Source organism: Astatotilapia calliptera, chromosome 9 (genome assembly GCF_964374335.1).
Source record: "Astatotilapia calliptera chromosome 9, fAstCal68.1, whole genome shotgun sequence".
NCBI classification, from domain to species: domain Eukaryota; kingdom Metazoa; phylum Chordata; class Actinopteri; order Cichliformes; family Cichlidae; genus Astatotilapia; species Astatotilapia calliptera.
In genome coordinates this window covers 29,595,325-29,609,368 of record NC_137430.1, presented here as the reverse complement: position 1 = coordinate 29,609,368, position 14,044 = coordinate 29,595,325, and the positions used below count along the sequence as shown (strand labels likewise).

General features: G+C 37.3%; 1 protein-coding gene and 1 long non-coding RNA gene across 3 annotated transcripts in view; both read right to left on the bottom strand.

The window, feature by feature from the left end:
- LOC113029427 (C-C motif chemokine 3-like) overlaps positions 1-14,044 on the bottom strand; it is a 46,438-nt gene that overhangs the window by 14,276 nt on the left and 18,118 nt on the right. The gene's annotated exons all lie outside the window — the stretch shown is intronic.
- Positions 8,777-11,211, bottom strand: LOC145431160 (uncharacterized). 2 transcript variants are annotated; one of them, XR_013911494.1, is made up of 5 exons: positions 10,582-11,211; positions 10,367-10,484; positions 10,024-10,098; positions 9,836-9,923; positions 8,777-8,982 (listed from the first exon to the last, which is right to left on the bottom strand). It is a non-coding gene; the product is annotated as an uncharacterized LOC145431160 (long non-coding RNA). The 2 variants fall into 2 exon arrangements; XR_013911493.1 differs by lacking the exon at positions 8,777-8,982 and having other exon boundaries at positions 9,743-9,923; positions 10,582-11,198.

Here is a 14,044-nt window from a genome sequence, read left to right as displayed (position 1 = left end):
TCAGTATCGGACATAAAAAAGTGGTATCGTGCCATCTCTAGTAAAAACAAACAGTTTTGTAACTGTATTCAATCTATTTTTCATCTTTATGGTTACAGTTAGGATAAGGTAACACAAGTAATGCTGTTTCCTTTAGTGCTGCACATGTATTATTTTAAATTACTCTTCCTCTTATTTCTGTACATAACTTTCTTACCTGCCACCAAAAACAAGTCACTCTCAAGCAAGGTCTGAGAAGTGGATGGAGTCAAGTGTTCTCACCGTCAAACAGTCTTGTAAGATCTGTGTTCCCTGAAAAGAGTACAGCTAGGTTATGTTGCGTATGAGAAATCCAGGCAGTAATTTTAACACAATTAACTCATTTACATAACAAACACATTTTCTTTACATGATGAAATATTCTCTTATTTAATCCACTATACATGTGGCCAGTCTATTTCATACATACATACATATCAAAATTCAAATGCAAACCAGACTGTACTAGAGAAACTGCCTTTGAGAAGAACAATCTCTTCACCCCTTCTCCAACAGCAAAACTTGTGAAGTTCTGGATTAGTCAGTCACTGGATTTCTAATGTTTTCCCAATACAGAAACAATACCTTCCAGTTTGCAGCTGACAGGGCATGCCCACTCTACCTTTGGGGCTTTATAGAGGGAGATAAGTGACCTCCGTTGATCCACAATACTTTCCCGCAAGTCCATTTGCAGGACTACTGCCTTTCTGGTCTCATACTTTGAAAGTAACTTAAACTTGTAGAGCCAGGCTGCTCTGGTTGCATCTTGTTCACATTTTCACTCTGAAAGGTACACATTTGTATGGATCAATCAAAAGAAATAAAATATATGTAATTTTTGCCATTTGTCTGGTATGTTCCCAACTTAATTCCTGTCACTACCTGGTTTTCCCCCTAGAACTGACTTCTCCTCATCTTGATGAGATGCATTTTCCTGTACTACCATATCACTTGATGATTGCTCTGCTCTTGCTGAATTTATGGTGGAGTCCAAGATGATAGCATCTGGTTCCTCTACCCCGCAGGACAGATTCCAGGGACCTCTGACCTTGCTGTTGTACTACGAGTCTGCCTAGCCTGACTTTCAGTAACAGACTGAGGTTCAGCACCACTCAGTGAACTGTGAGAGGGATTGGCAGAGGTTTCAACATCCATCACCAATATATAAAGTGGATTTACTTAGTTACTTACATGCAGCTTGTGGGGATAGGTTAATTGGATAATCCAAATTGCCACTAGGTGTGAATGTGCGAGTGAATGTGAGCGTGAATGGTTGTCTGTCCCTATGTGTTAGCCCTGCGACAGACTGGCGACCTGTCCAGGGCGTACCCTGCCTCTCGCCCTATGACAGCTGGGATAGGCTCCAGCGCCCCCCGCGACCCTGAAAAGGATAAGCGGAAGCGAATGGATGGATGGATGGATTTACTTAGTTTCCACACTGTATACTAAAATATACAGAAAATCAAAGATGTTCCTTACTTTGTGCATTTAGTGATGTGGTTTTTCATTTTATTTAAAGGAATGTTAATGTCACATTTCAGGCATTTTGTGGGGGGTCCTTGTTGCTGGAGGGTTGTCAGGCTCTACAGAGAATATGGAGAAAAAAAAAAGAATATATACGTATGTATATGTACATCTGGTGCATGCTGTTATAAAAATATTTTGACAGTTCTGCAATTGCATTTGTCAACATGTGAGCAGCAGAAACAAATTGTAAACACAAAATGACATCTCCTTCTACACCTTTTCTAACAATTGCTTACATACGCATTCAGAACCATTATTACTCATATGCAGTCATGTTTCTAACCAGCTGACAGCTAAAGTGATTTGACACATAGTTGAGTTCTGCTAGCCATTTGAACTAGTTTATTAATACATGCAAATAATATATTGTGACCCTAGTCATTACTCACGTCTTCCAAATCAATACTTTTCTGCAGTGGCCTTATATAGATCAAAGCTTGTCCAATTCCACTCAATGGACTGCGGAGATATCGCACTGTATATCCAGTGTCTGGGCTTGGGATTGTGCACAGTTTACGACTTCGTGTTGTACTCGAGATTCTCAGCAGTTCAAACCCTCCTGTGTCTTTTAGCTGAGGGAAGGTATCCTCAATCTTTGCCTTGACCACTTCTGGGTCATCATCCCTTCCTGTAAAACACATTACTTACTGTACATTACAACAAAAAATGGTACACATAAGAGTAAAAAGGTAGTTAAACTAAATCTTGAAATATTATCAAATGACATGTAGCATCATCTTGGAATGAAATCTGTTTCTCTCCAAGTCCAGCTGCTGCTAGGTCAAATTTGACTGCTTTAGCTGGCACTGTGTCTGACATATGATCATGTAAACAGAAGAAGGTGTGTGTGTAAATGGAGCGGCATGCTTTCTTGGAAGATTGCGGGGTCAGAGATGAAAGTGGTGCTGAGGAAGGCCTCGCTCTGTAAGGGGGCAAACAGTCTTGCGACTTCAGCTTTAAAAAGAGAAAAACAATATTGAAAAAAAATTCTAAAAGCTTAGATTAATTGCTATTTAATTTGCAAGCATTTTACCCGCTTACAAAATCACTACATTGAAATAAAATTGCCTTCCTTTCGTTCACATAGATTACTTGACTTCCGTATTAGCAGAGAAGATAAGACACTTTAAAACAGTCATGATTAACTCTTACCTACAACTATGTAAATAGTGATACAGACATTAACCCAGAAAACGATTATCTTCTCTTACCTAATTTATTGATTTCTTTGCTATGATATAAACAGTATAAAAATATGTGATTGAACTGATTAAAAAGCAAATTTTTGGCAGACAGACAGAATAACAAAGCAGTAATAACATCGTTACTTACCCTGAACCGCATTTCGTGGAGTGGAGATAGCTGTGATAGCATTAGCATCTGCTAACGTTAACACTGTGCTGTTTTGATGAGAACTTGGACCAGGGACTGCTTCATCTCCAGTACGCTGCTGCAATACTCTCTCAGACTGAGGTGAAGACGTACAATCTAAGCGGTTAGCAACTTCTCTGAGTAACTCAGAAACTGACTTGTCTCCTGCAGCCATGCCCTTCACAAGCATTGATACACCTGTAACGTGTTTTACACTTGTCGGTGCCTTAACTTTATTTCGAGCTGCATACGCCGTCTGCGTAGGAGACGCATTGCACCATTAAACCTAAATTGACACTTCATCTGCTATTAGTTATGTCTGAGTAAAGGAGCAACCAATCACACAACTGGCTCCGCCCTGTCTTTCTTGATTGACAGACAAAGTGATTCTGCTGAAAAGTCGCATTATGAAATAAATAGGCCATTGGGAAAAACGGGATTTTGAAATAAAGACTGACTTTGAAAAAAGGACATTTTGGATTAAAAACAGCTGGAAATAAATAAAATGCCTCAGGAATAATCTCTGTTATTGTGAAAAATAATGACCATGAAATAATATTTCACAATAATAAGTACATTTATATAGCAAAATGCAATATATTTCACAATAACAAGCTTTTTTTTTTTCAAAATGTGTTCCATTATTTCACAATATCATTCTCGCATTATATATGTGTCTTATTTATTCACATAGTTATTTATTTCATCATGTCCTATTTATTTATTTAATTTTGAACACTTTGGAGTTCCATATGTATTTGATGAAGATATCACAGTTGGAGAACTCTACTCAGCACTTAAAATGGGAATGTTGAGATTTTACTTGTGCACAGGAAGATTTTCCAATGATGAAGAAGTTTATGATAGAGGGAAAACACATGTAAACAATGTTACACAACTAACTGACTCACATCATGGAGATGAAGAAGCTTCTCACACTGTTGTGATCTCATCATCAGAATCTAGGAATGCTGATGAAGATGTATTATTAGACACATCTAAGGTAATGATCTGATCGTTCAGCCTGACGTCACTAGCCGTGTCTGGGCCTAAACTCTGCTGCAGGTCCATATATCAAATGATCACTGTGGCATTACTGAGAGTTAAAACACTGTCTTAAGTCTTTCATCTTTAATAAAATGATCAGCGTTCTGCTCTACCAGGTGTAACAACTGAGTTTAACGTCCAGGCATCCATGAAAATGGAATTTATGACATTTAACGGAGTTAGAAGTTAGCAGGAAGTTAACTCGCTAGCTTCCATCTAAATACAATATAGCATGTCCTGACTGCGGGGTTTTGGAAACAAATTAAAACGTACAGCTCTGTTATCACTTCCAACATAAATGAAGACAGAAAACTTAACAGCAGTGACGTTTGTAGGGTTACTGAAGTTGGGCTAGCTGGTATATAATGATGTGCTACGTGACCGCTAGCGACACAGCCATGTTAGCATAATATAAACAAGCTAACTTTTTTCCACTCGATAAAAGTTAACGTGAGTGTTCTCGGTGGTCAGGAACAAATGTAATCGCATGGCAGGATGCTGTAAAAGGACCAAACTTCAGCCAGGAGAACAACTGAGATAATCCATCCACAATACGAGGTTAGTCGTTCATATACTGCTGCATGGGCTGGGCTGTAGTTACATCCTAAGGTTTTAAAAACTGAGCTTAAATAAATGATTAGTGGTAATAAAAGCCGAGGGAGGTCAACAGTGATCACTGACTGTTTTAGGAGCTTTTTGAGATTAAATAGAAGAAAATACAAAGCATTAAACATGTTAACAACACAAAAGCCATATTAAACGCAGACTACTTTAGGCCCGGAAGTAGGATTTGTCACGTCATCACTTAATAATCGGATTGGACCCTACCTTGGAGAGCCTCTGCCTTGTCAACTTGATGACACTGTAATAGATGAACCATTCCTGCAGTTTGAGGAAGATGATCTGGTCATCACATCCATTACACTTCCTCCAACAAACACAGCAGTCAGTAGTCCAGATACATCTATAAGCAAGGAAGCAATAAGCTCTGCAGGTTCATATGATGTTGTCTGCGTTACCATCAAACTTCACAGGGGTACTATTCTGGAGGAGATGATCAGTCAGTTCAACGATCCAGCACTCCTCATACACCCTCTAAAATACACCTACATTGATTTTAAAAAAAAAGTCGCACACAAACAATTAATCCAAAAACCAGCATATGCCGCAGAGAAAATGTCCTTAGTTGCAAGGACTTCCTAAAAGAAGCTTTTCAAAGCCCACAAGATGTCCTACTAATGTATGAAGATAAAAAGCCAACAACGAGAAAGCTTTTGTTCACACCTGTGGATGGACTGGCACGATGACCTGTGGCACACACATGCGGCCCTCTTCTGGAACTACCATGGACATACACATCCTACCCAGGACTATGAAATGAACTGGACAATGTTTTGGCTGCTAAAAGCTCTTATGAATTCAGCATAGCTTGATTAAAGTCCATCATGTTTAAACCAAAGAATGAAAGGTTTGCACTAAGAGTGACGGGCTACGAAGCTATAAAGTTTCTTAAACCCACAAAATGGGAACACATCATTGTATAAAAAAAGAAAGAGCTTAGATTTCAGGGAAGTGTTTTATTAGTAACCCCCCCCCCCCCAAAAAAACAACCTTTTTTTTTCATATTTATTTTAAAGAAAATGTGGATAACATCAATTTGTTTCCACCATGAAAATTGTAAATTTTCATACTTAAAAGTTTTACTAGTTTAAATGTTAATTAATTATGTTTAATAAGTTCATATGGTTAGCAGCAAGAGATGAACTATGCTTATTATAAGTTCTTATCATGTGTCAAGGTCATTTCCACAGGTCTGTGGTACAGTTTTGTAGGATACAAGATGTCTGCTAGAGGGGATGTTTTGTTTAGTAATAATTCAACAGATTGAATATTAATTATTTTCATGTATCTTTTTTTTTTAACCTTTCCACCAGTCATTTGTTTAGAACATATTTTAAGGGAATAACTTTGGAAGGCAATGTGTTTGATGCAATAGTTGACTGGAATAAAAGACACAGGAAATTGGCACATAAGTTAAGTTTTGTAGTGTTTACCAAGAGTCTGTGTTTTCTTCTCCTTGAGCACAAATAAAAGGGAGGTTAACATCTAACAGTGTTTGTTAATTATTAAATAATGCAGAATTTTTATATTTGCCAGTTTACAAGAAACTGTTCGTGGGTGAATAACAGTTGCACAATGTGTTCAGTAAAATTGAAAACAATATTTCATGAATGAGAATGTATAGGATCAGCAGTTTAAAAAAATATGTTTTCGACAGTCTTAAAACAGAAATCAGATATAATAGAAATCCAGTTAAAAAATAATTGGAAATGTCAAAAGGTAGCGATTATTCAATGCATGTCTTTCTACTGATTTATTTTTAAAACATTTTGCATATTCAAGCATTTACGTCAATGTTCTCATTTCAATTAATAAACAGGTTTCAGATGTTTTCTTTAGATGGGAAGCAAACACCTGTTTTTTGAATAAATGTCAAAATGTTAAAAAATAGAAAAGCAATACTAATACAAGGACCTGCTTTAATTTTGATTCTTCACTGGAGTACACAGATTTGGTTAAATATATTTAGACATGCTTGCTTGCTACTATCTTGAACCGAAAATCCAAACAAAATAATAATGATTGTCTTTTCTATTGTTTATTGCACAAATAAAACATTGTACCAAAAAACATGTGCGTAAAAAGTCCCAAAGCCCAATTATATTTAGGTTTATAAGTCCTTCAGTATATAGGCTCTCAGGAAGAGATACAGTTCAATGGATTCATCTGCTGTGCTTGGTGGAAGTAAGAAGTTCTCTGACACTATAAGGCAACACAAGCTAAAAACGGTTTCATCACAGGTATAAGGTCCTCTCTGTTGGCATTCTTGCTTACAAGCATCCACTGCCTCCAAAGAGATGAGGGATGGTGTACATGAGAATCAGAGGTCCACTTGGAGTAACTGGATTTCTGCTTCTGCGTATTATGTGGGTGTTCCACATATGTGCAACTTGCTGCAGCTCTTCCTATTAAATATTAAAAATTTAAAAATCTTATATCAGTAAAAGAACACATTTCTCTTGGCTCAACATGTTACCCAAAAGCACCACACAGTGACAGTCAGAAAAACTCAACAACAAGAATAACAGTGGTAGACATGTGATACTGTGGAAAATTTAAAGTAATTATTAAACGTGAATTGTTTTAGACAGTGTGATTTTATGTTTCTGGTCAGTGAAATATGCATTTTTTCATATCCTGAACACAGTGATAATAGGGATGGTGTTAAAGAAAACTTTTTATTCTGTCTCCGTGTCTCTCTTTCTCTCTAACACACACACACACACACAATGACTCATTAAAAGAATATAAACATGGTTACATACCTTGATGACATTGAGGCACGTAAACAATATGAGCTGCTTGTCCAAAAAACATCCAGAAAAGCAGTCATGGTCTTTTAGTTCCTGGAGACGATTTATCCAGTGCTGAGCATGATGTTGTCACAGAAAGGCCCACCAGCCTTCAATACGCTGATTGTGATTGCTGGATCCAGTAATAAAACAGTTTCTGACGTTCGGATACATAATCCATCGCAAGAATCGTTGCATCTCCGCCATTGTGACATTTTCTGTTCCCAAATCAGAGCGAATCCTAGCAGGTGTTCCCATCCTCTTTTCAACTTCTGCTATGAAAAATCCAGCAATGACTTTGGGGTCATTGTTTGTTGAATAAGCATGACGGCAAATCATAACTCTCGAAAAGCCATCAATAGCTCCATTTCTACAGATTCCGTGATAATTATGTATATTGTAATAATGTGATATTATGTTGTACAAACATGAAAAGTATCTTGTTAGAACAATAAAGTTTTCACGTTATAACGTGATATACCTCTATTTTTCTTTTGCCTGGGTGGCAGCTCTACGCTTCCGTAGTATTCGGCCCCCTTGAACTTTTCCACATTTTGTCACATTACAGCCACAAACATGAATCAATTTTATTGGAATTCTACGTGAAAGGCCAATACAAAGTGGTGTACACGTGAGAAGTGGAATGAAAATCATACATGATTCAAAAATTTTTTTACAAATAAATAACTGAAAAGTGGGGTGTGCGTAATTATTCAGCCCCCTGAGTCCACCTTTTGCTGCAATTACAGCTGCCAGTCTTTTAGGGTATGTCTCTACCAGCTTTGCACATCAAGAGACTGAAATCCTTGCCCATTCTTCTTTGCAAAACAGCTCCACAACTGCCCTGTGACAGCCTCAAAGGTTGTCTAAGAGAAGAAGAATTTCAGTCTCACCCCATTTCGCAGTTATTATCTAATAACTATCTAATAGAGGCAGTATCTTGGTTACATCTCTTGAATGTAACCAAGGAACAATTTTAAAATATTGTTCCTAATTTGGGAACAACACCAGCTGCTTCCATGTCTTGCATTAATATTTTAATAACTCCTCTGCTTATTGACAATTGTTTCTCAGATAATTATATTATCTCTGTTTGTATGATCTGATAGTTCTGTTATTACGAAGGGAACAACAGGGTACCCTTTTGGAAGTCTTGAAACATTTGTGTAATTATTTATTTTCGCAAAATAGATGCATTATACTCTGTGCTTTTTCAAAGACAATGACACTTGGGGTTCAAATGAAAGCACTGGGGTGTAACATTATTGGAGACTATGAAGATATTAACAAACTGTAAAGATATGAGTGTATGTGTGTTTCGATATCTATATATAAATTTGGATGCACAGAAATGCCTGAAAGCAGTGGAATAAAGGAATAAAAAGATTTCAGATGATTAATTCAGGGGGTCCGTCTAGACATCCATTTATTTTAATATAAGTTAAAATAGAGTCATGAAAGACTCAAATGCAACATCAAGAATAAAACACAGTGAGACATGGTCAAAGAAAGACACTCTATAAGAATTCCCACGATATGAGCAAATGTATGTAAGGAGATACTGTAGCAGGAAGGCAGCTTCACATCTTCGCCATGTTGGCGATGACTGGAACGAAAAAACAGACAAACAAGAGCTTTAAGCTTTTCTGCAAATACTTTTCATGTGTTTGTGTTTGCACGTATCTTTTATCTTCTTTACTGTCAGACAGTTAAACACCAGCGAGGCTGCAGCTGAAAGAACAAACGAAAAATGTCTTTTAAACATTACTTTAATGAAATGCTCAATCATGATGAATCAGATTCTCCTGCATCTTAAGAAAGTAAAAATAAACTAAAAGTAAACTTACTGAAAGTAAAAAAAAAAGGTGAAAACTAGCGTATGTGGATAAATCTGGTATATTTACACGATGAATTCAATACACATTCATATCTGACTCTGCTGCTTTGTCAACAGCAGCTGTGTTGCTTCCAGTCAGTATCACGTGCTGAGCTCTTGTGCCCTCCTCCTCCTTTGCATCCGTTCAACATTTTCATGTACAAAAATGTAGATGGCAAATATCTGCCATGAAAATCGTCATACAACAATATTTTTTCTGCTTCTTTTTTCATAAAGGACTTAATCATCTCGAACCCTTTTAAAAAATGATCAAACATTAAATTATTTTCAGGATTTTAGCCCTTTAAATGCCAGTTTAAACAGTTTTAAACTGGTTTATTAATTACTTATTTTTAAAAACTCACAAAAACCCAGTTATTTTCCATGTAATGAATATTATGGGCATGCATCAAGAGAGTATGGATGACAAGTTAGAGTAAAAGACACTAGAGTTCCAAAAACTGACTTAAAAGAAAATGAATTGCCCAAATTGATCACCAATTTTATTTTATTTTTTTAAAGTTGAAAAAATGTACAAAAATGCCCAATGAGGGCATAAGGCTTCAAGTATTGGTGTATTTACTTCTTCCTGCATTCCTGAAAAGGTTTCACCATCAGTCATCTTCTATGAGGAGACCTCAGATGCAGTTGTAAGCTGAGCTTTTGCTTTCCTGTGAGAAAAACAACAAAAGACAAAAGTATATGAGGACTGATCAAATTTGAAAAGTCGAAGTGAGCATGCGAGTCAGTGGAAGGTGATGTAAAACTCACTCGAATGCAACAATCTTGGCAAGAACCCAGGGAGCTCTCACATTGACGCAGAAATCACCGGACTGTGTCTTAAAGCTGCAGGAACGAGAAATGAACGATGAACTTAGTAGCAACACTTTAATCAGTTCATTTGAGATAATATTAACAATAAGTAAATGAACATGTTATGTATTAAGTTTAACTTAAGAGCAACAAAAACATCACATCTACATCTTTAGGCTAAAGTTATGTAGCCAGTACATTAATGTGAAAAAAAGATTTCATATTTCTTAGTAATTAACAATTTGTAATAAATCATTCCTGGGCTACAGTTGATGCTTTTAATGTGCCATAAAAAAATTACATGACTGCGTTGACACAGGGTCGGTTTGCTCTCTGGATCAAGTATCCCAAAATTGGTTCAGTGATCTCCTTATTGCTGACAGTTTTGCAGCACGTGGCCAGTTTTACGTCATTCTTTCCTGGAACAAAAAAAAGAAAAAAGAAAGAAAAGATTTTTAAACAGAGAAGAGCCGACAGAAAAACCTTACATGGTGTTTATATGAAGTTCAATCTTACCTTCTGATCCAGACATGGCCAAAACTACCAAGACTGTGCAGAGCAGCACAGACAGGCTTCCAGAGTTTACCGTTTTCAAACAGCTTGAAAAATTCTGAATACACAATTATATTTGTTCGATCTACTTTCTTCCCTGGAGAGCTTGAAGATCTAGAGATTTTTGGAAATGGTGGATATTTAAGGTCTTAAAAGCAGAAGTTATTAGTCATCTTCTGTTTTCTCCTCCTCTCTTTGCATGCAAGTAAACAGTGATTTAAGAGGAATTGCGCAAAATGACAACTTTCATCACACGATTTTTATTGGAAAATTGGGCAATTTCTCTTCCCGGCTTAGACTGCTGAAATGTGAGGTTTTCAGAATCCAGAGGTCACAGCATGATACTTTATCAGTGTATTTGTTGGAGAATTAATGGAGAACAAATTTTGTTAATCAATTTTCTAACTTAAATTAAATTTGTCAGGTTCTGGATGTTGCATTTTTAGTGGGAGAAACATTTCATCACTCATCCAAGTGACTGGCGTTCCTCCTCAGGCCAGTGGCCACTCTTTCATTGATGAGGACGTACACATCCTGGACACAGAGGGACGCTGGTTTGAGCTCCTCTGAAATGAGAAGGCATTTTCCACTGCTGTGGTTGCAGCTGTTCCCTAATTCTCTGTGAATGATACTCATTGTGGTCATTGCATCATTACATTGAACTATTGGCCCATTGCAATGCTGCTAGTTTCTGTCTTTATGCAAATATAGCAGGTAGACATGTAACCAAACCACATTCAGAATCTTGAAGGCATTACATTTTAAGTCGAGTCTGTTATATGCATTTTGTCTGCTACATAACAATATTAGCATTTTTGGCTTCGGAGTTTTGAGAAGTGTTTCACGTTAGAGTGTAAAGATTAAGGAACAGAAACTTTTCTTACAAGAACACCATCACTAACTTTATTTTAACTTTCAGCATCTGGTGTTTTTAAAAAGTGAAAGAAGAGGGAAGTAAAGAAGTTTGCTGCAGCCATATTCCCATCACACAGATGTTAATGCTGACATCAGCATTCAGTGTTTTACTAAAGAAAGGCTTCAGAAAGGTTCCTTATTCTGTTGGGATAATGGAAGTCAAAATATAACTAGGATAATGTGGAAAATTAAAATATAGTCTTAATCATCTTAAACAAGATGAAAAAGTTATTTTTCTAAATTTGACAAAGATGACAGGATTTTCGTGATTTACCATGCAGGCAAAAATGGTACCCTTACTTTCTTTTTTTGTTTTTGTTTTTCAAGCCATTTGAATAAAACATCAAAATGCAGTTCATACACTATGAGATAAGTCAAATATAACAGAGCATCAGTGTCATGTCTGCTAAGGCAGACGGCATGAGAGAATGTGGACCCAAATGCAGACACTGATGAAAGGAGTTGAAAGTGTCTTTAATGGCGGCAGGAGCAGAATAGAAACAAAAGCAGAAAGTGACTAAGAACTAAAATAAAAAAACCTAAACTGGGAGCAACTACAAAAAGCAATACAAAGCCTTAGAGTCTGAGACATGTGTAACACAGATCATGAAACCCTGAGGCGCAGACCATGGAGGAAAGCAGAGGGTGATACACAGACGATCTAACAACAAACAATTACTGTCCCAGTTGAGGCCTGCATTTGAAGGCCAATTACGTCAGAGCCAGGCGGTGAAGGCTGTCCCAATTTGAAGGCTTGCTCCAAATGTAGCCGACAAATGTGTCCTTCATTTCCCCGAATTTGAGGGATGGGTCAGCTGTATCCTTTGTGGCCCAACCTATCCCAGAATTCATAGCATGGCCCAGCCAATTCCAGTTTCCAACAATGGCGGCAGCTACTAAGCTGTAATATTACTCTTATTTCTCTTTTCAATACTTTATTAATTAAGTTGTTATTCATAATATTTGTATAATAATATAAAAAATACTTTTCAAACACAGCAATGATGGAGGAGCTCGGCTAAAGAGTTTGAAATATTACTCTTTCTGGGTCACAAAATAAACTTTTAACATATTTACACATTTTCAATGTAGCTGTGTAAACTTCAAATATCTGCTCGATTTATCAAGACATCACAAAGCCACAGAGCCAAAGTGCTCAGATGTTTTCGGAGAAGTCTGTTACCCACAAGCAGTGTTGGGAAGGTTACTTTTAAAATGTATTCCACTACAGATTACAGAATACATGCCCCAAAATTTATTTTGTAACGTATTCTGTTACGTTACTCAATGACAGTAACGTATTCTGAATACTTTGGATTACTTAATATATTATCATGCTTTTTACAACAACGTGAATGTACTATTGCTGTGTGATTTATTACTTTTACTGAAGGTCCGCGACTCCAAACTGTAGTAAAGGGACCTCTGACTAATACGGCGGGGTCCCTGTCGGCTCGTAGCCAAAAAATAGCTTTACTTTGTTGTGTGGGTCAACTTTGCTAGCGAGAGACAGAGAGAGGCGTTGAAAGACTGCTCCAACTGAACTTATTGTTTCGGATGAAAACACGAATACAGTGTACAGTCGAGTCTTAATAGCTTACTTACAACTGGGCTCGTCAGGCACTCTTCTTGGCTGCAGTGGTTATTATTATATTTACATGCTTCCAGCTCCTATTCTGCCCGGTGACAACTTGTACTTTTCCACTCTCCTTTTTCACCCTTCTTGTGCTCAAAGACACATAACGGGTATGGCAGTCCATTCTCCCTGCAGCACGGACTACACTGCCCATGAGGCTACATTCTTTAGGGCTGTGTCTGTAGCATTCTGCCTATTGCCTTCATATTAAATCATATTTAAAAATATTTCTTCACGCCATTATGAGATGCGAGATTGAGACACAGGCATTAGGGCCTCTTAATGTGTGTTTTGTTTGGGTTTCCACTGGCGTGGAATTACCAAAATTGAGAGGGCATAGCCTAACATATGAAACAGGAAAAGACCGTCGTGTAATCCCTTTATTTCAACAAAGTAACTGTATTCTGAATACCACCTTTTTAAATGGTAACTGTAACGGAATACAGTTACTCATATTTTGTATTTTAAATACACGTACATGTATTCTGTTACTCAATTCAGTTCAATTTTATTTATATAACGCCAAATCACAACAAAAGTCACCTCAAGGCACCAACACTGTCTGTAACATGCAACTTCTGTCGGTGCTGTGCTACTGGAAACAGAATTTCCCAGAGGAACCCACCCGAGGGATTAATAAAGTTTCATCTAATCTAATCTAATCATATCTGGATGACATACCACTTACCGGGCCAGACCTGTCTGCTTTCTGGGTATGAGCAGATGCTGGTGTGGCAGAAGAGGTGCAATGTTTCATCGTGGACTGGAGCCTTTGTGGGAGACACTCCACTCATCTTGCCAATGACTGTAGAGGAAAGAGAGACGAAGAGGAGCTTCAGTTCATCTCCACAAATACTTTTCATATCTGTGTGTATC